A 13,409-nucleotide genomic window follows, 5' to 3' on the forward strand; every position below is an offset into this window, starting at 1 on the left:
TTCCGGGACGACTCCTGTTACTAATGATTGGTTAAATAAATCTGTTAATGGTTTTGCCAGCTCACCACTAAGCTCTTTTAACAATTTTGGGTGTATCTCATCAGGACCCTGTGACTTATTTGTCTTCACTTTAGACAGCAATCTTAGAACGTCTTCCTCTGTAAAGAGACATGCATCAAACGATTCATTAGTCATCCTTTCAAGTGGAGGTCCTTCTCCTTCTTTTTCTTCCGTAAAAACTGAACAGAAGTATTCATTAAGGCAGTCGGCTAGCCCTTTATTCTCTTCTACATACCTTCCGTCCTTTGTTTTTAATTTAGTTATTCCTTGTTTTAATTTCCTTTTTTCATTTATATATCTGAAGAATGTCTTATCCCCCTTTTTCATAGACTGAGCTAGTTTTTCTTCTGCTTGCGCTTTAGAAGTTCTTATCCACTTAAGCCCCGGAGGATTTGGCTGCTAAACGACCAGAGGGCATTTTGCGATTCGGCACTGCGTGACTTTAACGGACAATTGCGCGGTCGTGCGACGCTGTACCGAAACGAATTTGGCGTCCTTTTTTTCCCACAAACAGAGCTTTCTTTTGGTGGTATTTGATCACCTGTGCGATTTTTTGATCACGCGCTATAAACAAAAAAAGAGCGTAAATTTTGCAAAAATAGCAATATTTTTCCCTTTTTTTTATATGAAATTCCCCCCAAAAAAAATGTAAAAATCAAAATTTTTTAATATTTTCGGCCAATTTGTTTTATGCTACCTATGTTTGGTAAAAAAAATCGCAAAAAGCGTATTTTGATTGGTTTGCGCAAAAGTTATTGCGTTTACTAACAAAGGGAAAGATTTTTGTCATTTTTGTTGTTTTTTTTTTTAACGCGTAATGGCGGCGATCTGCGATTTTTTTTGCGGTACTGCGACATTGCGGCGGACAGATCGGACCCTTGACTGACATTTTTGACACTTTTGGGGTTACCAGTGACATTTCTACAGTAATCAGTGCTATACATATGCACTGTTACTGTAAAAATGCACTGGTAGTGAAGGGGTTAACTTTATTTGAGAGGGAGGGGCTGTGTGTGTCCCTAGGGGCGTGATTCTAACTGTGATTGGCTGTGGCTTCAACTGTATGCAGAGTGATCAATGGATCTACATAGTAGATCCATGTGATCAGCTCTCATACAGAGAGGAGAATGACAGGCAGCTTGTTTACACAAGCTGCCTGACTATCTCCCTCTCCCCCGCCGATCGCAGAGTGGCCGGCGGCGATCGGGTCCGCCGGTCACGCGCGCGGGGGGGTCCGTGACCACGCGGGAGCGGGAGCGCGCCTCCGGCGGCGCGCGCTCGCTCCCTAAACCCTCACAGGCGAGCGACGTAGACCTACGTCACTTTGCCTGTGAGGGGCTGACCGCCCACGTAGATAGTCGTGCGGCGGTCGGCAAGTGGTTATAACTTGCTTGGCCTCTTTCTGCCTAATCTTGTAGATTTCCTTATCTTCATTGCTCTGGGTTTTTTATAATTCCAAAATGCTAGCTTTTTATTTTTAATGATTTGGGCCACTTCTGCTGAGTACCACAGTGGTCTCTTCCTTTTTTTGCTTTTACTGACAAGTCTAATGCAATTTTCTGTTGCCTTCAATAGTGCACCTTTTAAGTAGTCCCATTTCTCCTGGACTCCATGTAATCCGTTCCAGTCTGATAAGGACTCATTTATGACTAATTTCATTTTTGAAAAGTCTGTTTTTCTAAAATCTAAAACTTTTGTTTTTGTGTGGTGTGACTCTTTCACAGTTCTTATATTAAACCACACTGACTGGTGATCAATAGATCTCAAAGTTTCGCCTACAATGACATCATATACCGAATCACACAGACATCGCATGTGATTTGCAGAGCAGTGCGCTCCGAATCACATGTGATGTCTGACATCGCACCAATGTGAACCGGGACTCAGACTTTAACCACTTAAGGACCGCCCGCTGCAGTTATACTGTGGCAGGCTGGCCCTCCTGCGCAAACCGCCGTAGGTATACGTCGGTCGCGCGCCTGCAGCTAGGGGACGAAGCGGGGACTCCGATGCACTGGTCAGGCGGCTCCGATTGCCGCCTGACACCCACGATCGTTACCCACTGACCGTTCTTCTCCCTGGAATGATCACAGAGCGCCTGTGACCCTTCTATATAGGATCACAGGTCTCTATAGTCATTTCACAAGCCACGCCCCCCACAGTTAGAAAACACTCCCCTAGGCTCACATTTAACCCCTTGATCACCCACAGTGTTAACCCCTTCCCTGACAGTGTCATTATTACAGTAACAGTGCATATTTATAGCACTGATTACTGTAGTAATGTCACTGGTCCCCCCAAAAGTGTCAAAAAAGTCAGTCAGGGGTCGGATCTGTCCGCCGCAATGTCGCAGTCCCGCTAAAAATTCGCAGATCGCCGCCATTACTAGTAAAAATAAATAAAACAATAAAAATGACATAAATCTTCCCTGTAGTTTGTAGACGCGATAACTTTTGCGCAAACCAATCAAAATACGCTTATTGCGATTTTTTTTTTTTTACTAAAAATGTGTAGCAGAAAACAAATTGGCCTAAAACGTTATGTAGCACCACCCCCGCAGGAGCTGCTGATTATATTATTGGGTCTACACCCTGCCTAACAACCCAATCAAATTGGCTCGATCCCTCCTCAGGCACAACTGACCCAGAATAGGACTGGACTATCAAATAGATACACAGGTTGGAATACAATACTTCACTATGCAACAATACCTTGTTACCTTCTTGAATAGTAGTCCTTCTGGGTGACACAATGGAACAACGCACAAGATTGTAATTAACCAAACTTAGTTTACTATGTATCAAATTGAATAGGGGAGATACAATACAATACAATACAAGTCCATAAAAGGTTATTTAAAACAGCTTTAAAAAGGTAAAAGAATACCCCCACACTCCTCCTGCATTAAGGCTAGACACAGTACCAGGTAGGTGGGCCTATCTGAGTCCCTCCCCCAGAGTTCTCTTCTTTCTTGTTGATCTTCGCTAGCAAGGTTATTGAATAGAGCTCATTTGTAATCCAGATTAGGAATAAAGATCAAGAGAGAAAAAACAACGAGCTGTTAGTTGTCACCGCAGGGTGTCTGCGTAACTGAGCAATAACTTCTGCGAGAGAGATAAGCCTCTGGCGACTCCTTTACAGACCTTATTGTTTGTCTATGAGTCTCCTGAGAGAGTATGGTGATAAACCCCGGGGTTTTATCACCTCCTGCTGCGCTACCGCTATCTGTAGATAAAACTGTCTCTTCAGCAGATAAAGTCAGTTATTGGGCATGTGCCCTCTCACCAACAGAAGTTTCTCCTTCGCGCGCTTCCACTGCGGTCTCAGTCCTTTGGCTATATGCCAGCCGCGCGGGGTCCTTCTGGCGGATGACTTCCGGTCTCGGCAAACAGCAGTATGACCTCCAGGAATGTGCCTCGTGCTTGAGATGGGACGGTTCCACGTCGTCCCTCCAGGCTAAAAGGCTCTGGCCCAATATCCAGTGTCAGTCCTTCACTCTCGCTCGCTGGTTCCTCAGAGTCCAGCGCAGAAAGGCCCCCCCCCTTCGCGCGCTTCTCTCTTCCTTTAAATAACCTCCCCCATAGTGCCGTGCGGTGCAGCCGTGCACCCTGGATCTTGCAAAGCAGCCTGGGAGATGTAGTTTCTTCATCTTGTGAAAAGGAAGTCACAGCCCGGGAAATTCCATGCAGCTACCACTAGAGGGAGCCTAGTTCCTGGATCTTGCAAAGCAGCCTGGGAGATGTAGTTTCTTCATCTTGTGAAAAGGAAGTCACAGCCCGGGAAATTCCATGCAGCTACCACTAGAGGGAGCCTAGTTCCTTCCCACATATCAAACAGTGTCTTTAGGCATGTTTAACCCCGCTACACACTCCCCCCACTTGAGAAACTTTGGTCCCCAAAGAGGTCAACAGTATGTACCCTAGTGCATAGGTTGGCATTATACAACAAAAACATTAACATTTTGCTGAAATAAGTCAATCTGAATACATCCAATTTTGTATTCTAATAGCAGTGCAACAGTAAAACGATAAAGTGCAATTAATAAACAAATAAGTGATTTCTACAGTGTTAATATAGTGCTGATTTCTAGTGCTTTTATATAGTGCTCCTTTAAAAAGCACATGTGCCTTTGCAATTTCTTAAACACTTACATCTTAAAGTTTGTGTTGAAAAAAAAACATCAAAAGGTGAGAAAGAGAAAAAAACATATAGTGAGGTCAGAGCAACAAAATGTGCGCAAACATTAACTCACAAAGTAAACCAAATTGTGAACATCAAAAACTGTGCTTATTATAATGGCCAAACCCAATATCCTTATGTACAAACTTAAATGCAAACGTTTTCTACTTCAATACTTTGTTCTCATGATCTCTCACAGACCCCCCAAAACTTGGGTGGCTTGTACAGTTGTGCCTGGGGGTGAGCTAGGGTTGTCCCCCACCAAATCTACAGTGGAGGAACTAGGCTGGTCAGGAGATCTTTTGGAGGTAAAAACAGCTTCTTCCGAACATTCACCCAATTGATCATAGGTCAGTCTCTTAGGTGGGTGAATGACTCTCCTTTCCCTCTGTTCCCGTGGAGGCATGCTCTCAGAGGTGCTAGGATCAGGCACTTCTGAGGATTCTTCAATGTCCCCCTTCTCATGTTCCAACACAGAGGAACCTGATGGTTCAAGAGAGGTCAGTTCTTCTTCAGAGAAGGGTGCAACCTCCTCCTCAGGATCTTCATCCTCAGCTGCTTCTTCTGGAAGCATATGAAAGGGTATGAATTCAGGGGCTTCTGCCCGAAGGGCTCCTCTATCAGCCAAGTCAGATGAAGACAGGGAGGCAGGTGTGGGTTCTGGCAACTGAGATGACCACAACCAGTCGGGTACCTCCTCTTCATCTTCCAAATCTTCAGATGGAGAACTTCCCTCTCCCTCATCTGGGAGCGTCGTCTGAGATCTGGTAACTGGTCTGGACCGGCGAGAAGTCGAAGGGGCCTCTGACAAGTCTTCCACAGGGGGCATACGAACCGCTTCAGAGAGAGGCAGCAAATGGTTCCGATGCCAAGCCTTCAATGGACCCACACTTCCTTCAGGCCGAATTTGGTACACAGGAAGGTTTGGCAGTTGCTTGCAGATAACATAAGGTTGGGACTTCCAGCGGTCTGCCAACTTGTGTTTTCCCGGGACACCCAAGTTTCTCAACAAAACCCTGTCCCCTGGTTGCAGGTCATGGATCCGAACTTTTAGGTCGAAATTTTTTTTATTCCGCAGTCCACGTTGATCAGATGTGGCCTGAGCCTTGTCATAGGCCGCTTTCAGACTCTTCCGCAGTCGGTCCACATATCCTCTATGCGATGCTGAAGAGGTATGATCAGGCGAAATGCCAAAGGCCAAATCCACTGGCAACCGAGCCTCCCTTCCAAACATCAGCCGATAAGGGGAATATCCAGTAGCATCACTGACAGTGCTGTTGTAGGCATGCACAATGGCAGCTACGTGCTTGCCCCAATGCTGTTTCTTCTCTGAGCTCAAAGTCCCCAACATATCCAAAAGAGTCCTGTTAAATCGTTCAGGCTGGGCATCCCCCTGTGGATGGTAGGGAGTGGTTCTAGTCTTTTGAATGCCTAACATATCTAACAGTCTCTTGATCAGTCTGCTTTCAAAGTCCCTTCCCTGATCAGAATGGAGGCGTTGTGGTAACCCATAATGTACAAAGAACTTCTCTACAAGAACTTTGGCTACCGTTGAGGCCTTCTGATCCCTTGTTGGGAATGCTTGAGCATATCTGGTAAAATGGTCTGTTACCACAAGGACATTCCCCTGGCCACTCAGATCAGGCTCTAAGCAAAGGAAATCAATGCACACCAGCTCCATGGGTCCCTGACTTTGTAGATGGCCCATTGGGGCTGCTTGACGTGGCAGAGTCTTCCTCTGTATACACCGGACACAAGAATGACAGTATCCTTCAACTTCGGCCCTCATACAAGGCCAGTAGAACCTGTCCCTGACAAGCTGAAAGGTTCTTTCGGGCCCCAGATGGCCATGATTATCATGAAGAGCGGCCAGAACTCCCTCTCTGTATTTAGCTGGTAAGAACAGTTGCCACTTCTCCTCCAGATCTTCAGATGGACCTCTCCGGTAGGCCACTCCTTCTCTGATCTGTAACCGGGTCCACTCTCTATGCAACAGACGGGCCCCCTGAGGGGAGTCAGTTAGAAGCAACTCAGGGCTCTGGATCTCCAGAGCTTCCAAGAGAAGTTTTCCCAAAGGGTCTTCCAACTGCTCCTTCCGCAAGTCCCTTTTGGACAGCCGGGGCAAACCCTCCCCTTCAACTTGGGTCACCTGGCAGTAGCATTTGGGTACTCCGATAGCCGAAACCCCAATCTCTTCTGCTCTTGACCCTCCTCGGGATCGAAATTCAGTTCCCTGATATAGGGCACGCACCCCTTCTGGAGCCAAATGAGTCCATTCTTCCGCAGGTTCCTGTGGAACATGCAACCTTCTGGATAGGGCATCTGCATCCCTATTTCCGATTCCTGGCCGATACTTCAGGCTAAAATTGAAGCTAGAGAGGGCAGCCAACCATCGATGTCCTGTTGCATCCAGCTTGGCCGTAGTCAACAGATAGGTGAGGGGATTATTATCTGTCTTGACAATGAATTCAGCTCCGTACAGGTAGTCTTTCAATTTGTCAACCACTGCCCACTTCAAGGCCAAGAATTCAAGTTTGTGAGTAGGATGATTCCTTTCAGCAGGCAATAGGCTTCTGCTCACATAGGCAACAGGTCGCAGATGACCCTCATGCTCCTGATAAAGTACCCCCCCCAGCCCATCTCGGCTGGCATCAACATGCAGTTCATATGGTTTTGTGGGGTCCGCATAGGCCAACACAGGGGCAGTGGTTAGGGTTTCCTTCAGCTGGACAAAGGCCCCTTCGCATTCCGGGGTCCACTGATCCTGGATGGATTCCTTAGCCTTCCGGGGGCCTATGGTGGACTTCGCCGGCTTTACCAACTCAGGGACATCATCTTCTTCATTCTTCAGGAGCTCATTTAGGGGTCGGGCAATCTGGGCGAACCCCTCCACAAACCTCCTGTAATAGGAGCAAAAGCCCAAGAATGACCGGAGTTCGGTCACATTTGTGGGTCTCGGCCAGGAAGCAACAGCATCCAGCTTGTCCGGGTCAGTGGCCACCCCTTCTTCAGACACGATATGGCCCAGGTAATGGACCGAAGACTGATAGAATTGGCACTTCTCAGGAGAAAGTTTCAGACCTTCTTCATGTAGCCTCTTCAAGACCTTTTCCAACCTCTCCTCATGTTCTTCTAAAGTTCTGCCAAACACGATAACATCATCCAAGTATACCAGTACCTCTATCAAATTCATATCTCCAACGGTCCTCTCCATCAGCCTTTGGAAGGTAGCAGGGGCCCCGGACAACCCCTGAGGCATGCGATTGAACTCAAAGAACCCCACAGGGGTGATGAAGGCTGTTTTCTCCCGATCTTCAGGGTGCATGGGGATCTGATAATACCCACTCTTTAAGTCCATCACACTGAACCACTTCGCCCCTGACAGACTCTGTAGGGCATCTTCGATTCGAGGAGTGGTATACTGGTCTGGGATGGTTCTTCTGTTCAGCGTTCGGTAGTCGATACAAAGCCTCAAAGATCCATTTTTCTTCCGGACTACCACTATCGGGGAAGCATACGGGCTCCTGGATTCTCGGATAATCCCGATCTTTTTGAGCTCTGCCAGCTGTTGACGTAGATCTTCTAAGTCACCTAAGGGGACTCGCCGGACTCTCTCCCTGAAAGGCTTGTCCTCACTCAGGCGGATCTTATGAGTAGCGCTCCTGGCACATCCCACGTCAAACTCGTCCTTAGAGAATATTTCCCTACATCGAGCAAGTTGTGCCTTGGCCCTCTTCACCCATTCCGGCGGGAGGGCAGCGTTTCCAGAGCAAAGCTCCTCTATAACCGCTTCACCCTGTTCCTTTTCTTTGAAATCAATGGGGGCAACTGGGGTAGCCGGGTTGACTTGGCCCAGGAGCACTCTGGCCGGTACCTTCACTGGTGTAATAGAGGTGTTTCTGACACTCACTAAAACCCTTCCACGGTTTTCCTGTAACACCTTCAAAGGGATCACCTCAGGGATCACTTCTATCCCTCTCTGTCTCTCCTTTTGACCTGATTCAAAGATAATGAAGGGACCCGGCTGTTGCCATGTGAGTTTAACAGAAGCCTTAAAACAGGCCACCTCTCCTGGCTGTAAGACCTTTTCTGCTCTATCCAGCTTCCAGAGTCGTCCAACTCCTTCTGCGGGGGTCTCTTGCTCCAACACTAATCGTTGGTAGGCCTGCCGTAGCATGGGATGGATCCTTGGCGCCTGAGCATCTTGTCCCTGGACCAGTTGTATCAGAAGGCGCCTTACCAGGTCAGTGTTTGTTCCTACGATGAGAGAGCTTTTGTTGGCCCCTGGTGGACGAGGACAGACCACCGCTAAGGTGTCGAAGGTTTCCGCTTCACCAGCCACTGATGGATCAAAGGTCAACTTGATTGGCAGATACCCGTCATAGGGAAAACTTTGGGTCCCAATACCCCATATCTCCAGATCTTCCAACTTCTGCAAAGGTAGATGGGTAAGATATTTATCATAGAAGTCTCTATACAAAAGAGTCACCTGGGCCCCTGTGTCAAGGAGGGCTCTTGTGTAAATTCCTTCCACCTGAACCGAGACCACTGGGGAGGGCCCGACCAAGTTAGTTGGGAATTCTCTTGATGTAGCCTGGTTGTCTGATTCAGTTCTCTGTACCCTGGCCCTCTTCTCCTTTTTCTTCCTTGATCTGGGCCCCCGCTGAACCCGGTGTGCATTGACTTTCCTTCCCTCAGTAACCCGGAGTCTAGAACTGGGGGTATTATATTTGGGTCTGACCCCCTGACTCAGTTTCCCTGATCCTGCACCACTTCTGGAGTCCCTTAAGACTGGCGGACACCCGGTTGACTCCTTCACCGGTGTCCTCTGAAGTTTCCCGCTGGCTCGCGAGGTTTCGCGGCAGCATTTCCTGAGCTGGGACATACCCTTCTAACATGCCCAACTCCCCCGCAGTTGAAACAAGTTAACAATCTTGCAGGCCGTGGCTCTGGATCTGTGCTGAGACTAACAGGTTCATCTGGCCTCTCCGATATACTCCCCTTGGGTAGAGTGGATACCTGACCAGTCAGGATGGACACCATTTCTATCAACTGAGACACTTGGGTCTTTAGAAGTTCAACTTGAGAGTCACCCTCTTCCACACTTATCACTCCAACCCGGGCAGTTGAGTCAAACTGCCGACTTTTCTTCTTGTTGTCCAACATAACCTCTTCCTCTCTGACCATTCGAATCAGATCGGGGTATTCTAGAATGCCGCCATCTCGACGAGTTCGTAACAGTATGGCAATGGGATCTAAAGGTTGAGCCCCTTTCAGAACCTGTCGTGCACGAGTCTCATCTATTTTCCGGTGGTCTATTCCTTTCTTTAACAGAATCTGGTGGATAATCCTATCCAGACGTTTAATGAATTCGGACAACTTCTCCCCCTCTTCTTGATAACAGTGGTCCAACTGGTAGAGAAGTTCAGCCGCGTTCTCCGTCCGACCAAACACATCTTGCAGAATGTCCAAATAATCCTGTGCAGTGCAGTTCTTCTTGCTAAGCTTTAGATTACGTACAGCCTCTAATGCAGGTCCCCTTAAACTCTCTGTGATTCTCTGCTTCTTGTGCTGTTCTGGTACCTCCCATTCCTCCAAAGCCTGAGTGGCGGTATCTAACCACTCTTCGAACCCATCTTCTGCTGAAGGCACAGGCTGTTTCCCAGAGAATGTCCGGAGCTTCCTATATCCAGTCATCAAATAGCTCGAGGAGTCCCTACTACATTTTGCCACAATCTCCCCAAGAACAGCACACAGTTCTGAGCTAAAAGTCGACAAAGGTGATGACTCAGGATGCCCTTCTTGGACACCTTTTTCTTGGCTGGATACCCCAGGGGTGGTGGATGAGGGACCCGCAATAGGAACTCCTGGATGTATCAGGAAAAGTTCTGTTTGGTCAGTAGTTTTTACACTGTTTCCGTTGAAATAATCAGGGACCCCCTTCCTCCACTCACACAGTGCATACGTGTGTGGGACAGTGGTGTCAGTTTTCATGTCAATCACCCAAAATTTCCTGTCTGTGGATAGTGCCCTCAAAACAGGGAGGAGCTTTTCTTCAGTCCAGGCTTCTCCCTTGATTTCAACCACCAGGCCATTTTCCACTATGACATTCTCTTCCTTGCACCACTCAGCAGCAGCGACAGGATCCATTTCTGCGTGGGAGGGGATTCTATGGCTGAGAGGGTTGTATTGCAGGACTGTAGAAATCCCGGACGAGCCCCCACGTGTAGCACCACCCCCGCAGGAGCTGCTGATTATATTATTGGGTCTACACCCTGCCTAACAACCCAATCAAATTGGCTCGATCCCTCCTCAGGCACAACTGACCCAGAATAGGACTGGACTATCAAATAGATACACAGGTTGGAATACAATACTTCACTATGCAACAATACCTTGTTACCTTCTTGAATAGTAGTCCTTCTGGGTGACACAATGGAACAACGCACAAGATTGTAATTAACCAAACTTAGTTTACTATGTATCAAATTGAATAGGGGAGATACAATACAATACAATACAAGTCCATAAAAGGTTATTTAAAACAGCTTTAAAAAGGTAAAAGAATACCCCCACACTCCTCCTGCATTAAGGCTAGACACAGTACCAGGTAGGTGGGCCTATCTGAGTCCCTCCCCCAGAGTTCTCTTCTTTCTTGTTGATCTTCGCTAGCAAGGTTATTGAATAGAGCTCATTTGTAATCCAGATTAGGAATAAAGATCAAGAGAGAAAAAACAACGAGCTGTTAGTTGTCACCGCAGGGTGTCTGCGTAACTGAGCAATAACTTCTGCGAGAGAGATAAGCCTCTGGCGACTCCTTTACAGACCTTATTGTTTGTCTATGAGTCTCCTGAGAGAGTATGGTGATAAACCCCGGGGTTTTATCACCTCCTGCTGCGCTACCGCTATCTGTAGATAAAACTGTCTCTTCAGCAGATAAAGTCAGTTATTGGGCATGTGCCCTCTCACCAACAGAAGTTTCTCCTTCGCGCGCTTCCACTGCGGTCTCAGTCCTTTGGCTATATGCCAGCCGCGCGGGGTCCTTCTGGCGGATGACTTCCGGTCTCGGCAAACAGCAGTATGACCTCCAGGAATGTGCCTCGTGCTTGAGATGGGACGGTTCCACGTCGTCCCTCCAGGCTAAAAGGCTCTGGCCCAATATCCAGTGTCAGTCCTTCACTCTCGCTCGCTGGTTCCTCAGAGTCCAGCGCAGAAAGGCCCCCCCCCTTCGCGCGCTTCTCTCTTCCTTTAAATAACCTCCCCCATAGTGCCGTGCGGTGCAGCCGTGCACCCTGGATCTTGCAAAGCAGCCTGGGAGATGTAGTTTCTTCATCTTGTGAAAAGGAAGTCACAGCCCGGGAAATTCCATGCAGCTACCACTAGAGGGAGCCTAGTTCCTGGATCTTGCAAAGCAGCCTGGGAGATGTAGTTTCTTCATCTTGTGAAAAGGAAGTCACAGCCCGGGAAATTCCATGCAGCTACCACTAGAGGGAGCCTAGTTCCTTCCCACATATCAAACAGTGTCTTTAGGCATGTTTAACCCCGCTACAGTTAAAAAAAAATTTTAATTTAAAATTTTTTTTTTCGGGAATGTCATATAGCAGAATGTGAAGAATATAGTTTTTCTTTTTCAGAATTGTCGCTATTTGTTTATAGCGCAAAAAAATTAAAATCGCACAGGTGGTCAAATACCACCAAAAGAAAGCTCTATTCATGGGAAAAAAAGGACGTCAATTTTATTTGGGTACAGCGTCGCACGACCGCGCAATTGTCAGTTAAAGTAACGCAGTGCCGAATCGCAAAAAAATGGCCTGGTCATTAAGGGGGCAAATCCTTCCGATCCAGAAGTGGTTAACCACACATATGAATGAGGCCCATTGCATGACTCCAGGGTTATTGTTTCCGTAGTATTGCGTACGTCTGTATTCCCTCGTTATTCTTCTACAACGAGGTTTAGTTGTGTTTTGTCAAATTTTATTTAGTTGCACGGAACTCTAAAGCTGGGAAGCAAAACATTACAAGCTCAGATTTATGTTATTATTATCCTGTCACTTCTGATTTCTGCACCAAGATTGGAAATTTGCTGAACTGGAAATAACTGCTGGAGTTCGGGAACACTTAGAAGACCAGAGGAGCCCCATGTATCATAATATCTCCGAATTGCATTACAGTAACCAATTACATTGACATTTGCATTAGGGCAGAATTATATGGAGAAACTAAGCAGTCTGGGTGTTTGTGGCACAGTAGTTAAACCGGTTCCTGACCGCCCGCCGCCTTTTTACTGCGACAGTGCGGCCCTCCTGCACCAAAAGACATGTGCCGCGCGCCGCCGGCGACATGCTCCTGGCCCCATTTGGCAGCAGGGACTCCGATGCACGGGGCAGGCGGCTCCAATTGCCCTCTGAGAGAGAAAAACGTTCCGCTGTTGTAAACACAGCCGACCTTTCTTCTCCCTGGAATAATCACAAAGCACCTGTGATCCTTCTTTATAGGAACACAGGTCTCTATGATCATTTCACAAGCCCCTCCCCCCACAGCTAGAATCACTCCCCTAGGTACACATTTAACCCCTTGATCACCCACAATGTTAACCCCTTCCCTGGCAATGTCATTATTACAGTAACAGTGCATATTTATAGCACTGATTACTGTAATAATGTCACTGGTCCCCCCAAAAGTGTCAAAAATGTCAGTTAGGGGTCCGAGCTGTCGCTATTACTAGTAAAAAAAAAACAATAAAAATGACATAAATCTTTCCCTAGTTTGTAGACGCGATAACTTTTGCTGAAACCAATCAAAACACACTTATTGCGATTTTTTTTTTTTTTTACCAAAAATATGTAGCAGAAAACAAACTGGCCTAAAATGTTAAAACATTTTGATTTTTAAATTTCTTTTTTTGGGAATGTTATATAGCAGAAAGTGAAAAATATATATATATATATATTTTGTTCAGAATTGTCGCTCTTTTTTGTTTATAGCGCAAAAAAAAAAAAAATCGCACAGGTGATCAAATACCACCAAAAGAAAGCTCTATTGTGGGGAAAAAGGACATCAATTTTATTTAAGTACAGCGTCGCACAACCGCGCAATTGTCCGTTAAAGTAACACAGTGCCAAATCGCAAAATATGGCCTGGTCATTAACCACTTAAGCCCCAGAAGATTT

The sequence above is a fragment of the Pelophylax lessonae genome, assembly GCF_965119305.1.
Source record: "Pelophylax lessonae genome assembly, chromosome: 4".
NCBI lineage: Eukaryota > Metazoa > Chordata > Amphibia > Anura > Ranidae > Pelophylax > Pelophylax lessonae.